Source organism: Haemorhous mexicanus, chromosome 6 (genome assembly GCF_027477595.1).
Source record: "Haemorhous mexicanus isolate bHaeMex1 chromosome 6, bHaeMex1.pri, whole genome shotgun sequence".
In the NCBI taxonomy this organism is placed as follows: Eukaryota; Metazoa; Chordata; class Aves; order Passeriformes; family Fringillidae; genus Haemorhous; species Haemorhous mexicanus.
In genome coordinates, this window is record NC_082346.1 from 43,751,326 (window position 1) to 43,778,463 (window position 27,138).

At 43.5% G+C, this 27,138-nt stretch overlaps 1 protein-coding gene and 1 long non-coding RNA gene across 3 annotated transcripts in view; both read right to left on the minus strand.

The window, feature by feature from the left end:
* The window catches only part of ANGEL1 (angel homolog 1), a 71,110-nt gene that overhangs the window by 22,177 nt on the left and 21,795 nt on the right, over positions 1 to 27,138 (minus strand). The window lies entirely within an intron of this gene.
* Positions 9,198 to 11,717, minus strand: LOC132329219 (uncharacterized). 2 transcript variants are annotated; one of them, XR_009486987.1, is made up of 2 exons: positions 11,161 to 11,717; positions 9,198 to 9,647 (listed from the first exon to the last, which is right to left on the minus strand). It is a non-coding gene; the product is annotated as an uncharacterized LOC132329219 (long non-coding RNA). The 2 variants fall into 2 exon arrangements; XR_009486988.1 differs by having other exon boundaries at positions 11,115 to 11,717.

Here is a 27,138-nt window from a genome sequence, read left to right on the forward strand (position 1 = left end):
AAATTTGGATGAGAAATTCTCCCTGAGAATGTGAAGAAAGTGTTGGCAGCAAGTCCTATCCTTCCCAATGTCACAGCAGACACAAATGAATTCACACATACCCTGCTCTAAGTAGAACTTACACCTTGAGGTGTGTGATGCATGTGAATTGGCATTGGCACTCGTACAGCTGGGCACAGCTATCATGTGAAGCTGAATTCCTCTCCTCTGCTAATCAAACATAAGTAGAGTGAGTCTTGATATTTTAGATGTGGCAAGGAGAATCTGGCCATTTTTCACAAAAACCAGGCAGTGTCTTTTAATATAAGAAATCCTCCCTCTCTCTACCTTTCTCCTTCATAATGTAAATGATTTGCTAAGAATTTATTCAAGCACAGGATAAACTGTCTTTGCTACAGCAGGGCAATGCCACAGCACTACCTAAAATAGAGGAGTATTACCAAGCCCTGGCAAAAGAAAGCCAAAACTGTCTTCTAGTAAGACGGGTCAATAATCCCTGAAAAGGCAAAACTGAATAACCAGCTAAGATTCCTCCAGAGGTGTGAACTGAGAGCTAACACACCTTCTCAATCCAAGATCAGACTCTAGGAATTCAGCTCAGAAAAGCCAGCTTGCTTACAGAATGCTTACAAGCTGCATTCTCAGCTAGATCTAGCATCACCATCCTGAGAGCCCACAAATGACACCGTGGTGGCTGAGAGGCATCTTTAAAGCTGTTAATGTAGGCCTGTTTCTGGACACTGCTGTCTTTGCAAATCACTGCAACCACACCAGTCTTTGGGCCCGCTGTTTCAGATTATGTAAATGAACGTGTCTGTGTGCCTTGCTTTTAACCTGGTTTGAGGTAAAGTCACTAGCTCACCCAGAGGCATTCCTCCCTCTCTCTCTGTAGCCATTCAGATTGTCTTAGGAGCTGATAGCACAAAGGACCCAGACAAGAACGTGCCTTCTGCTCACCAACATTAACAAAGAAACTTTTCTTTCTAATTGTAGGAATGGGGCTGCATGTGAGGTCCAAGGTGAGGGAGAGATGATGTTCATGCACTGAGAAAGGCACATGGCAGTGCCAACCCTGTAATGCCAGATAGCCAGACCTTGTAGCAGGCAAACAACCAGCATGAGCTCTGGTCTGCTGTGCTGCCAAGAGGAGCCAAGCAATTGGGAAATGTCCCAAGGGGCACAATCTCATCCAGAGGGGGCCTACTAGCAAGTACCCATTCAAAGGCAGCCCATTGCCTCAGCCTCCCCCCATCATGTGACTGAATATGATGCACATCACATCCTTCTGCAAGACAGATGGATGGATATATGGAACTGATATATGGAATTTCACACTAGGAGACAGAGAGAAACTAAGAAGGCAACTCGACTTGGAAGCTTGCAGACTTTTGTGAGACAGAGACAAGATATGATAAGAGACAAACCCATTCAAAGGGACCGCAGTCTTTCCATGTGCCTGCTGAAGAATGGGCAGAAAGGGTCATCCTTGAGGTTACAGCATGCCTTCTGCTAGACATGACATCCTCATTCTCACCATGTCTGGATCTATGTCTCTTCTTTTACAAATGGCCAGTAATCCCCTGACCACAGAAGATGCCATTGCACTAGTCACAACCATTAGAAAGAACAGATCTCCCTCCAAATTCAAGGCTCCAGGACCATACACTATGCATTTTTAAGAAGTGGGTGGATCACAGAACTGCCCATTTCCAGGAGCCATGCAGAATCTAGTTTTGGTCTAGCTCTGGAGAGGTGCTTGTAGTTTCACCACATTTCACTCACTTCCATTTTCTAACAGCAGAACTAGAACAAGGAGTGAATTACCAGTGGAGGACGAATTCTGTTCATCCCCTGAGCTGTCTTTCTCCAGGGCGGCCTAAGATGCTAGATACTGTGAAGTACTTTGATACTCCATCACTATGCCTGGAGAATAGAAGATGGATGCTTCAAGGCATTGAAAGCAAAGCAGTCCTATTTTTAAAAAATGCAAATAAATCATTAAAAGGCTGGTAGGACGGAAAAAGAAACCAAAGAAACCAAATCTTAGTATACTCTGTAGCAAGGTGGGAGCATGACACATATTGTTGTAACTTCATGTGCTGCCTCTATTGTTTCGAAAATAGGAGACTGAGAAATGCTCCTAAGTTCCTGAGTGAGAGCAGAGGTTGTATTGCAGACCAACACGGGGTAGACACCTGGGTATATATTAGTCCAGTCCTGGCCTTCCCATCCATCCACTTGTTCTTCATGGCAGTAGTTACAGAAGGTGTCAGGGGCCTCAGGGCCTTCCATCCACTTTTGGGAGCACCGTGATTAACGGAGAGTTTTCACAAAAATTAGATTTGGGACTTAGAACATATGTTCACACTTGAAACAAGCTAACCATAACACTGATGGGCAGTTTTGGACACTCAGGTAATAGGTTGTACCTAAGTTACATTTACATGTGTTTCTTTGTTACTATGTAATGAAAGAAACTAAAAATGAGCACAATAAATAATATTCATCCATAGTCTTTCCTGAGAGTATCAAGGGCTTTCAGCTGAGATAATATGAAAAACAGGCATCCCTCTAGGGTAAAGATTTTTTCCTGCATAAATTAAGATCAAAGAGAATTATTTTCCAAGTCTGCAAGAAATGAGGCCTCATTCTGCAAAAATGAAAACTAAAACGGGCTGTATGGGTGCAAAGAACAGCATTGCAATAGAGATAGTCCTGCTAGTTTTATTACTAATAACCTAAACAATTAATAAAATTGGAAAGAATAATAAATTTTAGCTAAATTCTGACAAATTAAAAGAGATTATTGAAATGCATTTATTTAAAAGGAAACACTTCAGAAACTTTGAGGCAAGGAATTAATCTTCAACCTAAATCTCACTATGAATCTGCTTTTTAAGGTTAACAGTTGTTCTCTTCACCTCATCCTTGCAAAAATCTAAATTACCTGGCATTTCACAAGAGAAATAGTCAATAGCATAAATTTACAATGACATTTCAGTATCCTAATCAAATGCTTGTAGGTAAACATCTAATCTATCTGACAGATTTCATTCCACTGTGATGTAGGGGGGGATACTGTAGGGAGGGAGTCTTGCATTTCAATTCTGAGTAATAGTAAATATATAGTGCCAAAGACCTTGAATTGTCTTAAATCTTTGAGACATTAGTAAAGGTGTTAATCCTTTACAGGAAACTTAAGGGAAGACATGAATAAAAGCCTTTTCTGCCCCTTTTCTCAGTGATGCATGCTTATCTTGACTTCTAAAGAATTAATAATTAGTGTGTCTATAAGAGGAATTTGGAATAAGGACATCTAGAAACCTTTGCATGGATTTGACAGTACTAGCAATGGTGCAACAATAGAAAGACACATTTTAAACAACAGTTTATCCCTTCTGACTAGATTTCTAAGCATGACTGTTCCCTACATTCTTTTTATAATCTATTCTTTATAGGGTTCCAACTTGCAGATACTGACAATCAAACGTTTCAGAAATCATGAATCAAAGTAGCTGGCACATGCTCATCTTCAGCATCACAGTACACTAGAAACTACTGCTGCCTTGCAGCTGCCTGCGTGTTGTTTTTCTGGACTGGACTGACTGTGTCAAACATGCAGAAATGCCCAAGCTGGCTTCCTCCAGGGGCTGCTGACCCCAGCACTGTTTGGTAGGCCAGACATTGTGCTTTGGCTATGCTGCTCCTGAGGCTGCACTGGCAGCTCAGCAGCTTTGGCATGGGCTTAAGCCAGACTGACAACCCTAGGGAGAGCCAGCAGCCTTAAAGGCAGTTTGAGCTTTCCTGCAGTGCATTCCCAGGAGTAGGTCACTCTGCTGCTGTCCATAGTGCAAGGATGTCTGAATGGCTTCATCAGAAAGCCATTCCACATCCATGAAACCCTTGGTGCTGGATGAAAACTAAGAAACCCAGCTGCACCCAGACTGGTTCAAGGCTGGGTTTGAGCAGTAACAGTCAAGAGCTTATTGCACAGTAGATGATTAGCTTGTAATGGATCTGTAGAACAGTGGGTCTTAAGTTTCCAAAAAGAATCTGTAAGAATGCATTGTCAAACTATAAATAAACTTTAGGGGAAAATACAGTGCTTTAACTTTTCACAATAACAGAAACAAAAGCTTTCATAAATTTTCTGAGCTGCCTTGAAACTTTCAACAATTAAGTATATAACTAACATAATATATGAACAATTCCCCTGTCATCATGGGTATGAATCATAGTCATGTCTTTAAAAGCTCAATCAATGCAAAGTAAAATTTAGAGGAGTAATTTACAGTGGCATCAATAATATTTGCATTGACTTTCTAACATTTCTAAGGTTACTTTCTAACATTCCAAATCCCTGAATCAGAACACTGTGCTACTGCCCATTCAGTATAAGTTAAAACATAAAACTTACAACATGAACTCTGAAATGCTGAGCAGTCATTGCCCTATTTGAAATTCTTAGGAAAAAACAAATGTCAGGCCTTCTTCTGCTGACTGGAACTTCTTAGGAGTACAAAATGAAGCAGAGCTTTCCCAAAAGTTCTGTTCATCTGAAGATACCTGGCCCCTTCCCAGAGAGGATCATCTTTCTTGTGGGCTATAAAGCCCCATTGCTGGAGATCCTTTAAGGTCTTGGGTGATTCTGATTTTTATTTTTCAGAACTCTATGGCACATTGTGGCCATTAACTATTCAACTTGCAGTCTGAGTCTTAATAGAATGGAGAGGAGACCCGTCCAGGACTGTCTCAGGGATGAACATGAATCACTTGAATGGCTGAAAATAAGAGGTCTTTGGTAAAGACATTTACTAATGAACACCTACCTTGCACTAAGCTAATTTCTACACAAATTAGTAGATTTTTTTCTGTCTCAAACATGGAAAAAGAGAAAGATGAACACTTATTTATGGTTGGATCTCCAGGGTTTCTTGAAAGCGAAGAGCAGAGATAGCAGAAGGCACCATCCTTAGGAGAGAATGGCTAATATATTTATGAACACAAGATAGGTTTTGTTGTTCTCTGAATGTCCACACTGCACTTTCCTTGCCCTATGTAGCACAATGAGTTGATGAATGAAACTTTCATCACGTTGCAGGATTTGGTGTGTCAAATGCATCCTGAACTAGATGTCATCTACAGTAAGGTCAAAGGCTGTATCACCAAGATCCCAAACAGCATCCAAATCCCATGGAATTGAGTCAGACAAGCTACTGAATTGTGTTCTTAGCTCCGTGTACACAGTACACATGCGGTGGACACTTGGAGGGATGGAGGTTCAAAGGGGTAAGTTTTCTTTCAAGTAAGAAATTCAGCCAAATTCCTTCAGAAAAGTAAGTGCACAAAGAGAATCACAATGTTCACACATCTCAGTACACACAGAGTGACTAAGCAAAGCCTTTGATCCTCTGGAGAAGGTATTTCTTCGGGATCTTAGAGCACTGAGGGGAAAAAAAGGAACGTGAATAGATACTTGCTGGCTGTGTAAAACAAATGGATTGATTTCAGGTATGAGCCAAATAAGTGTCCATCCTCATCACAAGCCCATCCCAGTAGCTGAATTTCATAAAACATTTCTCTGACAGTTTTGCTTTAGCATCAAAATTAATGAGCTTCGTAAAAGTAGGATATGGCATTACAAGGACAAGGTGTTTACCTTCTGAAACAGACATTGCTCAGCTTTTCAAGGTCTGCAGTTTCCATGGATAGCAGGAGATGGCGCTGTCCTCCTTTATGGAAGCCAACGCAAGCACTTGAGGCTTGCTGAGCTAAGTAACACTTTTGCACTACCAGCTTCACTGTGTTTCCTAACTGCTGTGCAGATTTTCAGCTAACTGGGTGAGAATTAGCTGTGGATAAGGCTTCAGATGAACTTAAGCAAAGCCTTGGGCTGTTAGCTCACATCAAATAATGCTGCTGTGCTTCACAGCTAGTGACACTTGCACTACCATGCTTTGCAGTTTTTAATAGCCATTCAGGTATTCAGGTACCCTCATTCAAACAGAAGCAGAATTCAGAGAAGAGTAACTAAAGTGATCAGAGATCCGGGGGACAGAACTGTCTTGATTAGACAGCCTAGCCAAGCAGTGGCTGCTGGGATGAGGACCAAATACGCATATGCAATTATAAGGGGAAAAAAAAGCCAGGTTTACTACTGAGTCTTGTTTCAAGGTAAGGGGAGAAAGAGATATAACTGAGAAGAATGGAATTAACCCGAACAAAAGGCTTTTGTTCTGACAAAAGTCTGACTGCACAAGGAGTTGAGAACTCACATCTCTCAGTGATGGGCTGAATAAAAGCAGGGTGATGGAAGAATAAGAGGAGAGCTGGAGGCAGGTATTAGTGGCTGTTTCATGGTCATGCCCATGTTTTATCTCTGCTTCCAACAGAACTCTTTGAAAGAGCACAACCTTCAACTCTGAGAACTTCTTTGGGAATATTGATAAGGATGGAAACATAAAGACTCCTATGGCAGCCTTCTGGAAAGCCATGATGCAAGTATGCCTCTGAAAGCATGGCCAGAACGCTCTTCTGGTAGGCTACTGCTCTAGGGAAACCTCTCTGCTGCAGCACAGCTACCAGCCAGCTTTGCTGGTGACATCATGATGCTTCTGGGTCCCTTCCAACTCAGACTATTCTGTGATTGTTAAGGTTAAAAGGCAAAATTCACTCATAGCAAATGTTGAGCCTAGAATGAGACCAACAGAAATGCCATGACACCTAGTAAATAGTGTAGATAGCATCAATGATAATGGATCAACTTTAGAATATCACAGACAGCCACTGTTTGTATAGGATATACAGGATATTGATAGATTCTTATGCCTTACTGCTGTGGGAAAGTGAAAAATAGACATCTAAACCCTCGGCTGTACAATGGGGTAGACAAAACCACTGTGGTGCTTGGGATCAGTAGTGATGGTCAGCCAGACATGATGTTCTTTTGCAATAATAATAATAATAATAATAATAATAATAATAGTAATAATAATTTTTTAAAGGCTACAATTGCCACCCTGCCACCATTCTGGATTTTTTCCGTCTCTCTTCCTCCAGGCACCAGGCCATCTGCTCACCTATTAGAAGATAGCCAGGCCCCACTCTGATATGGAGAATTTTTCTGCTTAAAATTAGCCAGGTTTCCTAGCACTTCCCCTCTTACCAACAAAGCATCCCACTGAACTGAGTCCAAATTGGTGAACTAGTGCACAATCTAGACTGGAATCAGACAGCAGTTGTGAATTACAGGTGAATGACTCCTGGCTTGTCTTTCTTTCTTTAATTCAGCTTGACACCAAATAAACATAACCTTATTAATCTTAGGATGTGAAGGGACATATGTTTTTGGCGAATCCACTACTCATGCAAATAAAAGGTAAATGAAAAAACACCTTGTATGCTTAGAAGTTCTGTTGAATCAAACTACAAGTCTTATTTTCCAATTAGATAAACTTGCCATGAGAATCTTGCAGGAATCTCAGGGCTGAATGGCATTTTCATTCATCCTAAACCTAAGATGAGAAGCATCAGCTCAACACTATCCCCCCTGCAGCCAAAGTAAGATTTGCAAAGACAGCATACCTGTGCTGTCAGAACTTTTCTTCCATCCTCAGGGACTCAGGTTTTTTTCCTTCTCTCTGATTCCTCTTCTTAGGAGACCTACTTTTCTCTGGAAATCCACCTTCACACTACAGAACTTTTCATTCTCTTGAAAGTGCCTCTTCCTCAGTGCCTGTAGCAATCATGTCCAAGTTCTGAGAGCTGAGCATTCAGCAGCAAACTCCTAAGAGGTTTTCAGTTGCTGCAGGCTAAAAAGCTTGTCATTGGACCCAAAAGTCCCCCTAGATTTTCAGTCAGTTCTGACACGTGACTCATCAGCTGAGAGCCCTGTTAATCATGCCCAAATATTCCCATCCCTCAGCACATACTAACATGTTTAAATGTATGCTGTAGTCTAGTTTTAAAGCTAGAAGGAATGGATCAGTTTTGCTCTTAGCCTCCTAATATTTTTAAAGAGAAGCAAATTAATTTGTTTGGTCCAGTCTTTATTCCTTCACAAATAGCAATACCATACTAAAAGCATCCATGCCCAGATGCTAGATGTGCTTTAGCCTGGTTAATCTTCAGTCAGAGGTTACACAGGATTCCCAGCACTTCAGGCACAACTTAGAGAACTGTGGTTAATCAGTAAGCAGGTAAAACTGTTGAAACCCAATGGCCAGAAAAGACTTCATCTGATGTCCTTAACATGGCAGAGTTGATATAAGGGGGAAAATAGATATGGACAAATATACCCCTTATATAGCTTCTTGATACATTTTAGCACTGTAGCATGTGTGAAATTGTAATATTCACCCTGCAGACAAGAGTCAGAAAAGTTGTGATCTTTGCTGTCCTTACTGTTCCTACCTCAGGCTGTTTCCTCAAGATCCTCTCAGCAGCTTGAAGATATCTGACAGAGAAGGTTCACTTTACTAGAATAATACTCATTCACTTCTTTTCAATCAGTCACTTCAAAGACCAGGAGACAGCACAGAAGCCTGTGGAAGGAGAAATAGAGGAGGAAGAAAGGGAAGAGACATAAAAATGAAGCAAGGAAGCAGATCAGACAATGCAAGTTTGTATGAGAACCACTGAAAGAAAACTCAGAGTGGCTCTGGGCTTGGGGAGGCCGAACACTGGGGATCTGTGATAGTCTGAGTTATTGAATGTAAAAATGAAGCTGATGTTCCATTACACAGCAGATTCCTATAGAGTTTGGTCTTTTTCCATTAAAGAAGGATTGATCCTTTGAACCTGTTTATCTAATCTGTCTTGCTCTGTATGCTGACAGTGATGAACTTACTTACAGAGATGAAGGCAAAAGGTGGGAATTGGGAAATGAAAACACTCATATATTGTTGTTATCTCCTTTTGAGGTAAAGCACATGGACAAACACTGAGGTAAGGGCCGTCAGTCATCCCCTGCCACCTTAGCAGATCTGACACAGGGACCTTTGCAAGAGAAAAAAATAAATTCATGAGAAACTACAGGTCATGTTGTTTAAAAAGTTATGGGTGATAGAAACTTCATTTAATGTCTCTTTGGGAAAAAATATGTTAGAAAGATGGGAGACATAACAGATTGACTTAGACACCATACTTTTTTTTAAACCAACAATAAAAAAATACATTTTACAGTTCTTAAGAAGGAATTAAACCTTGCATATATTAACATTTATTTTAAAATAGAATCTAGAAGATGTTAATTTGTACAGGAAATACATTTTTCCATGTGACCAACTGCCAACATAGACTTTACAACAAAAATCTTGACACACTGGGAAATGTTGGCCACTTTGGGAAGATCAGCTTTCGGTGGAAAGGAAAGAAGATAGTTGCAGTCTGATAGGTCTCTCTTTCCCAATGGAATTAACATGGAGAAAAAAAAAAATCTTTGAAATATCTTGAAACCTCTCATAGAGTTTAGGCGGCTCCAGTGCCTAATCAGAGGTCAAGATGATGGCTGGCATGCTGGCATTGGTGGTATCTGCTCAGCAGTCACCTTCAGAAGGCTTTGGCTCATTATCCCAGCAGGTCTGTGTCCTCTGATGCCTGTGACTCTTCCAGAATTGCCTTGCAATTGCAGTCAGTGCCACCTTCACCTATGGAATATGTGGGGATTTGAGATGAAGAATCAGAGCAGCATTTGAAATGCTGGCCAGTTTGCACATGCAGGTGTATAAGATTGGGGGGGGGGGGGGGGGGTTCTGTTCTTTTCCTAATCATTCCTGAAAAGTCATTACTGTTTCTTGACTACTGCTTAACACTGAGGTACATTTTCATAGAAGCTGTTGTGGTTAGAGTTGGCATGGACCCCAGCCAGCAATCAAGCCCCAAGCAGCAACTTGCTCACTCCACCACTAGTGCAGTCAGGGAGAGAACTGAAAGGGTAAAAAGCTAGAAAGCTTGGCAGTTTAATAGGAAAAGCAAAAGCCACACATGTAAGCAAAGCAAAGCAAGGAAAAGATTCACTGCTTCCCATGGCAGGCGGGTGTTCAGCCATCTCCAGAAGAGCAGAGCCCCATCACCTGTAACAGTGACTTGGGAAGACAAACACCATCACTCCAAACATCCCACCCCTCCTCCTGCTTCCCCCCACTTTCTATACTGAGCACGATGTCACACGGTGTGGAATATCCCTTTGGTCAGTTGGTGTTATCTGTCCCCAGTTTCCTCACCAGCTTAGCAGTACAGAAAGCAGAAAAGGCCTCGGCTCTGTGCAAGCCCCGCCCAGCAATAACAAAACCATCTCTCTATTATCAATACTGCATCCAGCACAAATCCAGAGAACAGCCCCTTGGAAGAAAATTAACGCTATCCCACGCCTAAGGAACACAGGAGCGTACACCAACACAGGATCCTACTCTGGGGCTCGGGGAGGGCGGGAGCTGTCGGTGTCCGTCCCGGAGCTATCCGAGCCCTCAGCCCCAGCAGGCCCCGGGGACGCCGCGCTCGGCGGGACGGGCCGCGGGCTGTGCAGTGCCCGCGCCGGCCGCCAGGTGTCAGCACAGCCCCGGCCGTGCCGCTCGGCCGGGCCCGGCACAGCGCGGCACGGAGGCCTCGCCCGGATCCTGTTCTCATGGAATCATGGAATGGCCGGGGTTGGAAACGAGCTGAAACATCATCTACTTCCAATCCTAAGTCGTTGACAGGCACATCTTCCACTAGATCACCTTGCTTAGAGCTGCATTCAGCCTGGCCTTAAACACTTCCATGGATGAGGCATGCACAACTGCTCTGGGCAACCTATTCCAGTGTCTCATCACATTCACAGCAAAGAATTTTTTACTGATTTCTAATCTAAACCTATTCTCTCTCCGTTTGACATCATTCCCCCTTGTCCCATCACTACATAATCTTACAAAATGTCTCTCTCCAATAGGTTCCCTTGGAGAGATGGAAGGCCACAACTGGGTCACCCTAATGCCCTCTCTTTTCCAGCTGAGCAGTCCCAATTCTTTCAGCCTTTTCTCAAAGGAAAGGTACTCCTTCCCACTAATTAACTTGGTGGCCTTCATTTGGACTCACTCCAACAGGTCTATGTTCTTCCTTTGCTGTGGAACCCAGACCTGGATGCAGGCGAGGTCTCACCAGAGCTGTTCTTCCCTCAAGTACCTCAGTGCTGCTTTGCTGCAAAGAGCTGCCAGCGGGAGTCTCACTGTGCTGTCGTACCATGTTCCTCCAGCACCCTGCTCCAGAGGCTGGTGCCTCAGCAGTGGCTGTGGCACGTTTTGTGCTGGACTCAGTGGGGCTGTGCTTAAGGGACTGAAGATACCTGACATACCAGTGTGACAACTCTCCCATTGCTTGTTGGCCCACACGTGTGATGTGTCACTGCTACAGGACAGTCTTAGTATCTCTTGGACCCACTGAAGCTACTGCAGATGATCCACAGACCTGAGTGCAGATACTCTGCATTTCTGGGGCTGTTGTTTAAAAGAGGTCATGTCCTAGGATGTTCTTCAGTGGCTCCTATTCTGCTGACCAACTGTTCACCATTCCCTGGCTATGTCAGTGAAAAATATCTGTGCCTCTCTCTTCCCCTCAGTCCCAAGAAATCCTTTTTTAATCTACTTTTTTTCAGCCTAAGAGGCATAAAATGAAATACCAACACATGCAGAGTCAGAATTAAGACCAGAGAGTTGTGAACAGCTAATGATTTTATATTTGCACCAAAAAAAAAAAAAAAAAAAAAAAAAAAGAGAGTGTTTTTTGGTTTTGGGTTTTTTTTTTTTTTTTTTTTGCATGACACACAATTATTGTTACATAACAGAAAACAAGATTTGCAGCATCCCAGATTTTCTTTTGAAATGAGTCTTCTGGCTTATCAGCAGGCAGATGATCTAAGGTCATTTAAGCTGGATCAGGAGTGAGAAGTTTCTCACATGTTTCCAGGGTGGAAAACAAGGAAGACAGAACAATGGAATCTCATGGTACCTGATGTCAGAGAGTGAAGGTCCTGCTTCACTGTCCTTACAGGACAGTTTGTTGTTTAGGAAAAGGGTGAACTCTGGAGTACAGGAGTAGCACATACATCCTGTTCAATATCTTTGGTGTTTTCTTCCCACAGTATCTTGGGCTTGCATATGTTACACATGGATCTTTATCTTATGCAAAGTGCTGTTGTGTATTAGTCATGCATTACTATTCCACTTAGGTTTGCACAGAATCAGATGCCCAACTAAACTGATTTGTTCAATTATCACAGTTAAGTTTCTAGATTAGCTACAGCCATCAAAAATCTTCTGTAAGAAAACAACATAATCAAATAGAGATGGGAACTGGCCTGGGGCAGGTGTCACTTTTATTTATCTGAGTGTCCACTTAAACTCCAGAGTAACAACAATGTGGCAGCTAGATTGTACCTTTATACCAGGAAAAACCTGCAGGGAGATTGAATGGTTTCTTTCAGCTGAAGAGTTGGAGACCACATTTTCATTCCAGAAGGGCTTGATAAATAAAAATTATTTATTTTGCCTAACACAAAATCAAGAGATTGAACCTCTGGGAAGGAACTAGATGCAACCTTCTGTCCTACTATGTGGCCTGATGCAACTAAAATTGAGAGCGGAGATTTTGGTCACATGCAAGCAGTGTGGTAGAGGGATGTAGCTGCAGTTTGTATCATGCAGATCTCTGAGCATTCTCAGATCAATAAAGCTTTTTTAAGCTTGGTGGCAGCATTTGTCCCCTTGCTGGGAATTTAGGGATAAATTCTGGTAAGACACTGAACAGGGGCAGTAAGGGAATGGAACATGAATTACTCTGCTGATCCTGCACCTGTGAAATGGCGCAGAAGGAAATGGTTTGGCTAGCATAAATTAAGGCAGCTTTGAGACTCATCTAACATACCTCAGGAATTCAGTCTGCCAGCACAAAATTAGACAGTGTAAAAAGCTGGCTAAACACTACATATCTTCCATAGCTTCTGAGAGTGACACAGCCAAGTGACATTGTCAGAACTCTTCAATATTAGAAAGAAAATAACACTGTTTAAGTAATATGTTTTGAAAACACAACATGCACACTAGGGTATTTAATGTGTTAGATAGTTTAGATGAACCTTTGGGTATCTTGCAAGGAAAACAATCTTTTTGTAACGAATCCCATCCAGCAGAAAGAGATCCAATTCAGACTAATTTCCTAGGCACCATCACAGTGCTTAGGACAACATCACTAATTAGAATCTTTGGAAATCTCAGAGTAAGTATAAAGACTAATCTTTTATGACAAACTATCTCAGCTTGTTCACAGTGAAGACCTTTGATCTGTCTAGCTGAACTGGCCTATGGGTTTTTGGCTTTTAGTTGCAAAGGAGAAAACTCACAGGCTGCCGAAGCGGGTACACTGATCCTAGTCTTCCTCCTTTAAACTTAGATCAATAGTTCTTTGTTCCAGTAGCTTCCCATCCACATAGGGAGTGTTCAGTGCATATCAGTGGACATGCACCCTATGCAAAAAGGTGTCTTGCAGCCATGCACGAAATCAAGCATCACAGGACTGGGAGAATGCCATGCACAAGGTACTGGTCAGTGCAACTAAGATGCTTCAGGCCCCTCACCTGAATCCGTTACAGCAAAGTCACGGAATCTGAAGAAATGATGGAGTGAAAATTTGCAAGGACAAAATTAAATTTTTTCAGCATGAAGCAGCAGATTCAAGTTAATTGACTGGTGCTAATGGTTTTTACAAGACACTGGTAAAGGTCAAGATGATAAATGGACATTTCAGCTCCTGAAGATTTATGTTATAGTTGTTCTTCTTAAGAGGGTCAGTCTTTGTCGGTCAACAATACTGATGCTCTTCCATAGTTTCCTAATCCAGAAAGCCCAACCAAAAAGATTTCCTTCTGAATTTGGCACAACAGAAAATTCAGTCAAGCCAGAGTTCATGCCTTGCCACCCTCTTTCTTGTAGGCTGCTGAAATGGCAGCCAGACACATGCTACAGACCTGACAGATTGTTCTGGTAGCCCTCTCTCTTCCAGACGTTTCATGAAGACCTTACTTACCTCACTGACATGCAATTAACTGTGCAACTCTCAAGGGACAAATATGCCAGCTTTCACGGCCTTATGGGAAGGGGATACTCGATCACCTGACAGGAGGACAAGAAAATAACGTTCTGCCATGTAACCTTATTCACAGGATCCCCCTTTTAGGATACAGAGTATGTGCATTCCATGGTGGTCTGTGTTTCCATCTGGAGACACAGGATAAAGTGGTCGTATAACAGAGAAGCTCTTCAGGATATGATCCTCCATAAGGGACTGAGACTAGATCTAACCATGATTTTCCCGTGCAAGGGAAGATCAAGCCATTTCAACCGTCCTCTTTGCCAGTGGTTTCTCCCCAGCCTATCTTTTTGTGGCTCTGCAGTGGGAGCCAGCTACAGGGGGTATGGTCGCTGAGAACTCAAGCAGCGAGCGCAGCTCGAGTCGAAGGCGTTGCAGAGCGCTGAGCGCCACGACCGGCCCTCCCTCGAGTCACCGCGGGGGCACGGACGTGTCCGTGCACAGGCTCCTGCGGGCAAGTGCCTACGCCTTGGCAGCAGCAGGAACCTTGCTTCTCCGCCCTAGAGCTGTACCTTTGCCTGTTTTTCCCCCCTCCCCAGCGAGCAGAGGGCGCTCCGCCCTCAGAAGTGGGACCTCGGCACATTCCTGAGATGTAGCTAAACCACACGCACACATGCACATCCTAGGAGACAAAAAACCCGAGCTCAAAACTGCGAGCTGGGTAAAGGGTGGTTGAAAGCCTCGGGAAAGCAGGCAGGCAGCAGCCGGCGAGGCGGGCAGGGTGCGGGAGGCGCGGGCGCTGCGCCGCCAAGGGCATCCTGTGCCTGGTCCCCGCACCGCCCAGCGGGATACACCCGCTCCCACAGCATTGTGCGGCGCAGTGGAGAAGCCACAATGCGAGCTGCCCTCTGGGGGGATGGGGGTGGGAGGTGGGGGGTGGAGACAGACACAGGCGGAGTCACGGCTCAAATTCTTGAACCTTTCACATCCTTTCTGTAATTTGAAACATACTTGTTCCCATGCCAGAACCTTTTTTCTCTCTCTCTCTCTTTTTTTTTTTTTTTTTTTATTTTCCTTTTCTTTTTTCTTTTTAAAATTCCTTCCTTGAGGCTGTGGAAATACATTCAGAGAAAAAAAAAAAAAAAGAAAGTAAGAAAAGAAACGAAGAGAAAAAGCAAGCCCACTACTTATCCGAGTCTCCAAAACAAAACAGAGAAACGTGAGAGCCCGGCCCTCCCCAGGCACAACTGCTCGCGGGCTCAGATTTCCTTTCGGAGGGGTCATGGCTGCTGCAGTCACGGGTTTGGAACGCAGCTGGTCCTGCCTGCAATAAGGAGGGAAAAAAATCCCTGCTCTTCTGCAAACGGCAGTTGTCTCCTTTCGTTTCACAAACTCATTGTGCTCAGACGAAAAGAAGCCATTTGCAAAACGCTTGGGGCACTGGATCCCCGTCATCTTCAGTGTGTTATTCCCCCTCACTACCCAGCCCCTTCCATCCACCCTCCCAGCTGGCCTGGGAGGGAAGGGACACATGTCCCTTCGAGTCACATACCTATAAGCACTTCAGTTTACCTCAGAGAGTGCCTGTGATTAGTGTTGTGTGCACACATATGACAGAGGAAAACTGGCTAAGGTACTGTCTGAAGCATTTTGCATGTCCCTAAGCACCCAAAAGGCACAGAGAAGCATGGAGTAGCACAGAGCACTCTCTTGCATCAGCTGGGCCATACTGCCCACCCCTTTCCCCCTGGGTAAACCACAGCAGGTGATTGTCCTGGTGCAGCAGGTATTTTTGTTTGCTTTGTGTAAGGAAGTAACAATTATCAGTGACAATAAATGCCTCCTCGAGTCAGAAGTGACCTGAAGCTCTTGAGTTGCATACAAGCAGTTGCAGTGCAGGTGCCTTGCCGCTGCTGGAGCAGGGCTGCTAAACTGACAGAAGCATCTACCCCTCTTTCCTCCACTCAGGGAGTCACATCCTGGTCTTTCAAACCAGAAAAACAAGGATGAGGAAAGAAGCTTTCATGTTTCACTGCCATTATCATAGGTCATAACTGTGTTAATGTGCTATCAGGCTGTTTACATGTGTATGTTTATGGATGGGTGTGAACCCTTAAGAAGGCATGTGATTTTCCAGAGGAGACTCAAGTGGGCACATGTGCATCACCTGAAGCAGCTGGATGAGTGCCTTACCAGGAGTCATCTCTGTACATGGGGGAGAAGCCATCCAGAGGGAAGGGCAGTCCGTGTCCACAGGATACAGTCCTTACACACTGAACTACTCTGTCACAGCCCCCTGGTCTGCAGAGCTGAGGCCAGCTGGGCAACTTGGAGAGTATTTTTATTTTTCCTCGAGTGTATAGCCAGAAAAGAAGGTACACTACCCTCTAGAAGACAGAGAAGGGGCAGATACATTTATTTTATTGAAAGGGACAGTGTGACATTTCAGGGTTTCCCCATAGCCTTTCAGCCATATGGCCCAGGTAGGACAGCAATTAGGTTATGCCCACTGGGGAACTCCTCTCCTTAGTCCAGCTCCTGGCACTACAAGACACCACACTTGTTCTTTGCAGATTGGCAGGAAACACCATGAAGCCCATGTGTGCTTAAATACTTCACATTACACAGCAAATGCTGTTCTGGCTGCCTGAAACACTGCAGCATTTGGGCTCTCTCTCTCTCTCTGAGAAGATAAAGCATCCTCATAGCTTAGCTGTGTTTATCCTGAAACCTTCAAGACAGTCTTTGTCTATGAGCTGGTCATTTGGAGCTCGCAACGTCTTCTGAATGTTGCCCTCACACGGAAGCCATCATGCTCAGGATATACCTACCACCACTCTGTGCCCATCCTTTGCTCTCAGCCCGAATTCCAGCTTTTTAGCAACACTACTGTAGCTGAGCATCTTGGTAATCACATTTCTATCACTTTGCAAATAAGCCTTAGCTACAAACACAAATGCTCTGCTGATTTTTTCTTAGGCATCATGGATACTAAAGGGTTATTAGTGCTCTATTCAAGCCTATGTTGGCAGTCTCCACCCTCCTCTAGATTGTTATGCAAGCCCAGTTGGAGTTGCTATTAAATATGAGACAAGACCTCAGTTAAATATGTATTAAGTTACAGATTTCTAGGGTGTTACCAACTTTCTAGAGATACCGCATGTGACTCATTGAACTAGATGACAGACTATGAAATAAGTTATTTCATCTGGTCATATTTATCAGAGCAGGTTTGTCCTGCCTTTTTTTACAGGGATCACTGTCTCATATGTAGCAAGCAGGTGAAATGAAATCTGTTCTTACAGGTATTGCTTTCTGCAATTCATTTTTACTGTATTCCAGTCCCACATGCCTGATCATACCATGGTTAGCTGACATTAAACAATGCAGACCCCTCTGATGCAACGATTTTGGAGGAAGACACCTAGATTTCTTTTGGTCATTGTTCAATGGACAAATTCTTTAGATAGGATTCCTATCCTAATCCAAATGGTGTGTTAAATTATGGAGAACAATCAGCACTTGTCATTTTTCTAGTAAATAAAATGTCCTGGAGCATGCTCTTCCTCCCTGGCTGCTTCCCTGTACCCATCACAAGTCCCAGGCGCCATCTGTGAACCTCTGCCAGAGCTCCTGCCCTGAAACAAACAGCATGCCAAAGGTAAGTGGGCCAGAGCCTTAGTCTGCAGATTGTCACTGTTGGGGTGTTGGGCACCTCTAAAAGGATACTAAGTCCTTCAAAAACATAGCTGAAAATTCTCCTTACATGGGGAAATTTCTGTCAGATACTAGCTAAGAGAGGCATCCTACCCATCTGGTTGTACTGCAGAAACAGGTGGCATTTAGGCCACAAGCCAAGAGCTCCTTAGCTGTTCAAACTGGGGACCTTTGTATCTTCAAGACTGAAGGCAAGTAAGAGAAGCTCTTATCTTTCTTTGTCCCTATATCAGATCCTAGTCTTAGGACATGTGTCTGGGATAGACATGCCAACAGCTGCAGGAAGAAGAAACCTTCTGTTTTATAAATACCAGCTTCCACCCAACTGCCTTTTACATACTAGGCTGGTTTTTCATTGGTGAAGTGAGTTTGAAGAAGGGAAGAGGACAGTAAGAAAATGCAGCCCACAGTCAGAGGCAGTGAAGTAAAGACTAACATGACCTCAAAGAAAACAGTGAGACTCTCTGCTAACAGAACTTTGCAGGGGTTGAGAGGGGACAGGTTATGAGAGGCTGGCTGGAGTCGTAGAAGTGCTGGGAGATGGAGGGGTGCAAACTTGGGAGCATATGCTCTTCAATTACTTCAGTTTGTGCAAAGGAGTGTGCACAGCTTCATGAGGGGTGAATGCAGGGGACTGCTGTAGCGGACTTGTCTTCTCTGCTAACCTCTAGAAACTGGTTCCTTTAGAAGAGATAAGAGCACGTAGGCAGACTTGAAATGAGGACAGGAATCCTGAACTCAGCATGACTTCTAATTGCTTGTTCCAGACACAGCCTGTGACTCCATTCCAGGCTCAGGGAAGACCAAAGGACAATTCAGCCACACAGGAGGGATCCTCCTGCATCCTTGCATAACATAGAAGCAAGGTCCCTGGGTGACAACATGGCTCAGGGTGGCAGGGATTCTTGACCCTTTAACACTGATTTGCAGTGAAACATTTGGGCTTGTAAGTCTGTTTCTCCCTCTGAGTTTATCTTATCTTTTAGAAAATGATGCAAATAAAGCTAAACTGCCTCATAGCTTGTGGATACTATACTAATTAGCCCTCAAGGAGAGGAGTAAAAAAGGGTAAAGGACTAATATGAGTCTTTGAATGGACCTGTGTTCATGCCAGGAAAAAGTATGATCCACAGTCCTGCTCCAGATCAATTCCCCAGCCTGTTCCAGTCAACTGTGACTTTTGTTAATGTCTGTCCTGGGGCTAGAAGAAGGCAAGGCCAACAGTTTAGTTTGCTTTGACAGGACTGAGCCCTGCTTGAAAACACTAGGAAACCTCCTGAGTCAGCAGCTCACTTGCTCCTACTCTTGGAATAGCTGAGATTCCCGGACACAGTAACTTGACTCTACTTCTGGCTCAGGGCAGCCACAAGCTGAAAGGCAAAAAAAATCCCCTCCTGGCCCATTAACGAGGCCTATTCTGGGTTCAGGAGAAACCAGTCTGACTGATGAACTCCCCTGGCTCAGGGGCTCTGGCTGGGGCTGGGAGAGTTATTCTTTCCTTATTCAGCAGACAGGAGGATGTTAATGGAGAGCATATGGGAGGGGAGGGAGTACTGTGGATATTGCTGGAGGACAGCCAGACTGCATCAAAGCCCCAAGAAGCCTATTCTCCATCCGGGCAATGCTAAAGCAGGCCATGGAGAGATGAGAAATCCAGCTGTGATATGGGGGAGTTAGGAAAAAAACTCTCTGCCTTCCCCCGCTTTTTTACTCCCACTCCTGATGGGACAATGGGGCAGTATTGTCACATAGTCCTGTAGGCATGGTATTCATAGTGAAAGCCTTTCTGGAGAAGAGCACAGGCCAGGCACCCTGTCCTGAGAGTCATGCTACTTCAGGGAAGCAAGAACTGCCTCTGTGCTTGCAAAGTGCCATATAATTTATGGGGCTATAGAAATGACGAATTACAACAGTCCTGCAGTATAGAGACGGAAAAGCCCTTTTAACTCCTCCAGCCCATCTCCCAGAGCTGATGCAGTACTGTTGCCTCTCACACATTTCCTGTGTTTGTCTGGACATGTTTAGAACAAGCAAGCAACAGAGGTTCGTTTATTTTTCACTTCTTAATTCTACTTTGAAAATAACCCCCAATGTGATTAAGGCAGTGTGGATTACTCAGCCACTTGGACGTGTCAAGAAGGAAGGAACAGGGTGCATCAAAGGTAGCCCACATCTGCCTTACCTTAAAGATAAAATGGAGGACTGGCTAGTGAAGACTTGATCACAGTTTGAACTGAGAAACTTGCCATTAAGTAGGAGGGCAGCTAGAACCAACTCTGGTAAAAATTGGGTGTGTCCTTTTTGGCTCCTGACAATCTTAATGTAGCCCTGACCGAGGCAGATTTTGGGCATCCATGATGCTTGGCCTTGCATCATTCACCAGATCTTAATTAACTAAGGAGCCTGGCTTGCTTAGCCTAGTGAAGGGGTATATAATTGCAATCTATAAATAAATACTTCAGGGGATGAACACATGGGGAGGAGAAAAAAAGCTATTTAAAGATAAAGGACAATGCTGGCACAAGAACCAATGGGTATGAAATAGCCATGCATACATTTAGGCTAGGGATTGTCAGGTTTCTAATGCTGAACACATTGATGCTCTGTGAAGGCCCATTAAAGGGTTTAGTAAGGCCAAAAGTCCAAACTGGTTTTAAGAAGCAGCTAAACACATTTCCTCAGGTGATTGTACAAAGTGGCTGGCTATGCAAGGAAAGGAGCTGGACTTGGGAAACCCAGAAGGAATGTCCTGAGGTATTTTGGGCTGCAGTAAGTACAGGATGAGTTCTGGCTAACCAGCTGCAGAGCCCAGTAGGAGCAAGGTGGGAAAAAACAGAAGACTAATAAAAATTTCAACTGCACCTTCATACTGCCTTCCAGTACCTGAAAGGGCCTCCAAGAGGAACTGCACCTTCATACTGCCTTCCAGTACCTGAAAGGGCCTCCAAGAGGAATGCAGGGGGACTTTTTACAAAGTAATGTAGTGACAGGACAAGCGGCAACAGTTTTAAAGTGCAAGAGGGTAGGTTTGGATTGCCTACAAGGAAAAAACATTTTACAAAGAGAGTAGTGAGGCAAGGGAACAGGGTTCTCAGAGAAGATGTGGATGCCCAATCCCGGGCAGAGTTCAAGGACAGATTGGAACAACCTGGTCTAGTGGAAAGCTTTGCTGCCCATAGCAATGAAAAGTAAAATAAATTATTAAATTTATTAGTTAATGTAGGGGGGTTGGAATTAGATGATTTTTAGGGTGTCTTCCAACCCAAACCAATTCTATGATTCCATGATGATTCTATAAAGCATAGCAGGCAGATTATAAATTCAGGTAACACTGAAAACTGAAACTAACCCTTCTCCAATGAGTAGACTGGCTGGCTTGGTTTACAGATGTTTATGGGGACAGGAGGAGATTACGAACAGGCAGGAAAAAGTATCTGTGATTCGTTTGTGTGAAAACCTAGGCAAGAGAAAAAAAGAAAAAAATAATGATTGGTTTTCCTGTGAGTTGAGGTAGGGAAGCCCTTAAATTTTGTTTTACCACCCACCCTCAGAGGCAAAAAGATCTCCTGAGCCAGAAAACCTTTAGCCATGAGAACATCTTGTCATGTTCTCCAGTGAAGTAACAGCTCAGCCTGACCTCAGGCTGAGACCAATACATGGTCTGCATGAAGTAATCCTTTTCTGTGAAGTCACTTGCCAAACAGACGGTGGGTGTCTTTCCCCATTGCTTTCCTGCAAAACAGAATATGAGAGACCTTGACCCTTGACTAATGCATGCTGGAGAGGCAGATGTCCAAATCTTAGCTGTCTTATCCAACTGGAAGCTATAACAATAAATCACATACCCCAGTTTACATCACCAGTGCAAACAAGATAATGGACCTTATACCAGAGAAAGATCTGTTGTAATATAGCATTTTGTTTCATCCTGTTCCTGCTGAGAGTAGACCGACAGGCAGCTGAGAAACACAGCTATACAACTGGCACAGACCTCTTGTACTGAGGGAGTTTTCCTGTGGGAATCTCCTGCCTGTTTGAGTTCTCTCTATGCTCTATAACCAGTGCAAAGCAAATTTAGCAGAGAGCAGAGAATCCATCTTAAAATGCCTTAGGGGGGACAGAAAATACGGTATAAATGGAACTGCAGCGATGTCTCTTCTAATTCTTGTAATCTGTCACCTAGCTGTGGCAGTGATAGGTACTTTAGAAACCCACAGACAGTCTGAGTATGATTTGATCACATTAGTGGTGGCCTGAGCATCAAGAGATTCAGAGGTTTTATTCAGAAAGGCATTAAAATAAAGATGGTTGTGCTTTCAAATCTCTTTTGTCTGGAAAGAGGTTATCTCCTAAGGCTGGCTTTACTCCTGACATTTCTCATTCTTTGCTTTTCTTTACAGATCAGAAATAGAACATGAAATGCCTTGTCTTGCTATTTTCATCATTCTGCAGTCAGTCTCAGCATGAATCTGAGGCTATGAGGGTGGGAGGTGATGAGCTGAGTCAAGTCTGAAATATGGTTCCTTGCACTAGAAGGATATAGATGTAGTTTCTGTGTAAGCCACCAGTTCGGGTCTTCTTGGTACTGAAAGGTGATGACTGTTATGCTCTGTGAGAGCTGTTATGTCCTCTTGAATTGAGGTAGATGGTTTCCATCCAATTACCAGCCAACTTTATGCAGTAGTCTAGGAAGCTGAGAACTGCGTGAATGAAAGCACCAACATGTTCACTGGGGAAGAGCACACAGGGGAAGTTTGTCCTGTCACTACTTGCATTTTCCTGTCTGAATGAAGCTTTGATATTTTTCATTCCCCATGTTTAAAGTTCTTGGCCTGGTAACCCTCATCAGGTTGAATCAACTATAAAGATAGGAAAGAAGATGAAAAATTATTTTCCTTTGAGGGAGGGCTTTTATTTTAGAAGCAAACCAACAGATTTTTTTTTCCTTTGACCTCCAAAAACCAATGATAATTTATTGGTCATTTTCACATTTTAAACTGATATTTTAATTTTCTTCACAGAAACATCTCAAACATTGAGGACCTCAGTAAATCTCTAAAGCACATGGTGAAAAGTGTTCACACAGACCATAAAATTGTAACTCTGGATTTGTACAATTCATGCTTATGGTCAGTCATTGCAAGCTTTAAAGAATCTACCACTTCAGCCATCACGAAAAAGCAGTAAATCTGGATTATGCACTGAAAGTGTTTAGGGAGTCTGGGTATTTATACCAATGAAATGCCAAAATATTTTACTGACACGCTCCATTTTTTGCATTCTTTTACTAGCAGTTAATTTTTTTTATGTGTACATATATATTTTAATGCTGACAGTTAAATTTTGGCTGTTATTAGTTTGCAACTGGCTAGGCCTTCTCTCATCAAAACAGGAGCAATTCTGAACAATTTCACGTACATGGCACCTTGGGCAGAAGATAGTGGAAACCTTACAGATATTTGCATGGCCTGGGCTGGATATAGTTAGAGCTACCTCTTTGGAAGCTCTCCAGATGTCATACACAGAATTCCTGGCTGTTTCCATAGCAGTGATTCACTGGGGTGCTGCTGCAAAAGAACCTCTGTCAGCCCCTGGTGTCTTCTCATGGGACCAGAGCTGTGAAAGCATGAAGGAGAAAGGGGTGACTCAGTAGGGGATCTTTCTTCTGCATCAGGAGCACTTTAAATTACCAGATTACCAGGCAGCTAGAAATATAAACTGAAGTGTCTGTTGGGTGTTCATCATATGGTGCCATTAAGGGAGGTCCAAGTCAACCCTAGTACCCAAAGCAATGCAGTCATGTTAACGTAGCCCAACGGGTCTCTTTAGCCTCTATTTTAAATGTATGCACTGCACACAGATACATTTCTTTCCTGATCCAAATTATGTCTCTCACTAATTTTGAGCACCTCTGTATGATACTGCTTGGTGCTACACAGGCGCTTTCTACTTTCCAGTAGAAACATGCCAGGAGCACATTTTATTTACAATAGGAAATCACTAAGAAGAGGCCCTATTCATTTTGGATTGACAATGAAGTCACACAAAACTGGTGCATAAAATATTTAATTATACATAACTAACTCAGACCATGCTCACTGAGGCTAAAGGAAGAGTGGAAACATGTTCATGGAGTCCAGATCCAGCCTCAGCCATTTGGTGAACCCACACAAAAAAAAATGGAATTTCTGATGCTGTTTTTAAACAGTTCACAGGGTTTCAGTCCTGAGTGCCAGGGCTCCAATACCCTCACTTGGGTCTCCCCTCACCCTGCCCACAGCCCAGGACCCCATTTCAGTCCCTAACCAGCAACATCACAGGACACTGGTCTCCAGCTTCCATGAGGGAGCTGACATGGCAGCCCAGCCTAGGATGGGCCCCCATTCCCAGGGAGGTGCCCAATGCCCAGGGCTGGGACTGCCTTGGTACTCTTGGCTGGGGTAGTGGAGTGAGCCTGAGCTGGCAGGCTCTGCCCTGCTGCCCTGTGGCTTTCCCTGAAGCTCCCTACACTCCATCCCCAGGGGTCCACCAGCCCTTGCTGTCCCCTGGTTCTGATTCCTCTATGCTCAGTAGCTGCTGCCAGGCTCTTTCCTATAGGTCAGGATGTTAAGAAAGGTCAAACTCCAAAGATAATCAGTTAATGCTGCAAAGCAGAACCAAACTAATGATCATAACCATGGTCCCCCTCCTCCTCACAGCCGAGACTACATACTTATAGGCATAATTGAATATAAAACATGTACTTTAATTTCTGGCAGAAAGAGAAAGTGCTTTTGGATTTGAAAGCCCAACTACCTTCTCACCCCATGAGGAAGGTTTGGTTTTATTGTATGGTCTATTCTCTCCTCTAAACAGCTCTCATTTCCCGCTTTGAGTCCTTCTGGCAAGTATTGATATGCTTCTTTCTTGCTGGGAAAAGAATACCATGAACCTGTCATCCTTCAAACTGTTTCTCAGCTCACTTTTGCTATGGTGTCTCTGTGAGTTAGGTATGAACTCTAATAATTTAAAGATAGTTAATCCACCATGGTTTGTTGAACTTTGTAAATATTTACAAATATTTGGCAGAGCAAGTGAGAAAAACTCAAACCAATTACATTCCCAGCTTTGCATCCCTCTCCAAGTATGATATGATAGTTATGGATGACTTTCCTAGAAACCTCAGGGAAAAGTCTAGGTATCAAGTAGTTTTAGGAAAAAAAAAACAACAGAAATTCAGAGATTAGAAAACATTCGAAAAGTCAACTTCTGCCAGATTATGGCACTAGAGGCCATGCAGTGAACCCTTCCTTGCTCTTTGTCCTTGACTGTTCCCTTAAGTCCTAGATGCTGAAGTGAATCAACAGATCAAATGGCAGATCATGACTGAGGCCATTTTTCCAGGCAGAGGAGGCCCAGGCAAAGCAAAGCTGGCCAGTTTTAAAGGGAGGCTTCAGATTTGCCCTGAATATCTTTCAATACAATGCTGGGCCTTGCCATTCAAAAGCCAGAGGGACATTATGTTTACTTAATGTTATATTTTAAAGCAGATGCACAGGGAAGACAACTGTGTTCAAGACCTGCAGTATTACACAAATGTTTGAATCATGTGCTGCTGACCCTGATGACAAGAAGTCTGCTCTGGCAGCAAGAAAGCCACTAATTCTTAGGTGCTGTGGTACCATCAACAGGCTCATGCTGTGGGAAGACAGCCTTGTGTCCTATCTCAGGGCACTCTGTGGGGCATTAAAAAAATCTATACTGTAGCAATGGTATGGAACATAAGGGTGCTTGTATGGGATCTTTATTTTCAGGCCATAGCCATACAATTTGAGCCAATACAGATGGCACATATAGCCATGTGGAAGATTTCATTCTTTCCAGCTGGTCCTCATTACCATTTGCTTTCAGTAATTTCAAGGAATACTGTAGCTGCCATTTCCAAGTCTCTGTCAGACTTTCTTCCAGAGAGAGGGATTCAGACGCCTTTAGCTCCATTTTTTTTCACAAAGAAATCAGACTTCTTCTCATACAGTGTAATAAGGGCACTGTGTCCCCAGGAGGGACTAATTCTCATTTCCTGGCTCAACACTGGATGTAGGTAACTTACAGAAATAATTCTGCAATCTGTGACTACTGTTGCACTCTGGATCTGGCACTCTTAGGAGAAGGTTTGGAAATTAATTGCCTGTTTACAAAGGAAGCCCAGTGTATTCAGGACTGGCTTGTTCTCTAAAGAATACAGAAGGACTCCCACAGCACTACTAAAATAATAGGAAGAGTAACAGGGATTGCTACAGGAATGAGTCATAGGCATGCAGAAAACCCAAAGGAGGCACTGATTTTGTCAGATGCACAGAGGTAGCTGTCACCTCCTCCCAACGGCCACGCAGGGAGCGGATGGTGAGCAATGCATAGACAGCCATCTTGTTTCTAGTCAGACTCAAAAATCCTTGTTTGCAAAGTAAGAAGGAACAAAAATGTGTTGAGCAAAAGATTTAATTTCTCGGTGTCTATGGGGAAATCAACAGACAATGGGAAGCAACATAAAAAGCACATACATGAAAGACTGTTATTTAAAACCAGTTGACATAGTCATTTTCAGTGGAATCTGGCTGGCTGTAGCCAGTATTTAATTCAAAAAATCTTCAGGAATGAAGGTCTTTTGCAGGCCAGCTTTATTTGGCTGGGGTTGGGTTTTGCTTTTTCCCACATCCCGCCTGCTGGAGTTAGAGGCTGATGGCAGGGAGCCCGATTCCTCTGCCTCTTCCTGTGCCGGACACAGCCAGCCAGCATCACCTCTTTGTTCAATTGTCTGCTAGAACTCCTGTATTCAAGAAAGGCTGGAGTGAGGCAGGGAAGGAATAGAATCACCTGATCTCCTTTCTGAGAACATAGCAAAAAATTACCTGGGGGATGATCCGTAAGGAGTGAAAGAAGTTAAAGAAACCACATACAGTGGGCTATGTATGGTCCCATGGCAGTAACAGCTTTCCTGTTTGATAACCCAGAAGCCATTAAGAAATGGCTTCTCTTTGTAAAAAAGAGGCTTTCTTGCACAGCAGACAACAGCAGCAAAACACTTGCTCCTAGAACTAGACACAGAAAGTGAAAATAATGACAATTCTAAAGAACCTTTTTAAGCACTGACCCAAAAAAAAATTACATAATAATTTTCTATCCCTTAAGAAAAGTACAGTTGAACTAAGGGCACTTAGAAACTCTGCCTTTATGAATGAGGGATACAAAAATTAGTCCTGCTCAAACGCTCAGCAACACATAGCAGGTAGAAAATACACAGCAGGCTGGTGTGGTTGAGCTACTCCCATGCAAAGCCCCTAACATGAAAACAGTAAGGTAACCAACCCAAAGTCACTACACTCC